Source organism: Gekko japonicus, unplaced genomic scaffold, assembly GCF_001447785.1.
Source record: "Gekko japonicus isolate JY-2015 unplaced genomic scaffold, Gekko_japonicus_V1.1 scaffold1043, whole genome shotgun sequence".
Classification (NCBI taxonomy): Eukaryota; Metazoa; Chordata; class Lepidosauria; order Squamata; family Gekkonidae; genus Gekko; species Gekko japonicus.
Window position 1 is genome coordinate 68,415 of NW_015160241.1, and position 374 is coordinate 68,788.

A 374-nucleotide genomic window follows, 5' to 3' on the forward strand; every position below is an offset into this window, starting at 1 on the left:
CTAACTACTACAGGCAGGAGAAGGCAAAGGGGCAATTAAAGACAGAAGATGAGAGAGGAAATGGCTTCATTTTCTTCTGTTGACTTGTGACTCTTAAGGAGATGGAATAGCCTATTCCTTCTGCATGCAAAATGGTATAGGAAGTCTATGCAGGCACTGGATGCTTGGAAAGTCCCTACTCTTTCCAACTTGCGCTGATTTGGAGAATTTTTTTAAAATGCTTTTCTTTGGACACTTTAATAAAGAGGTGCTGGCACTTATAAACTCAGTTCCAAGGTTTACCTCAATGGACAATTATTGTTGAAGCATTACGGGCATAACACCCATCTGCAAAAATTTGATCCTTGAAGCCTGATCTTATGTTTATTTTGAAT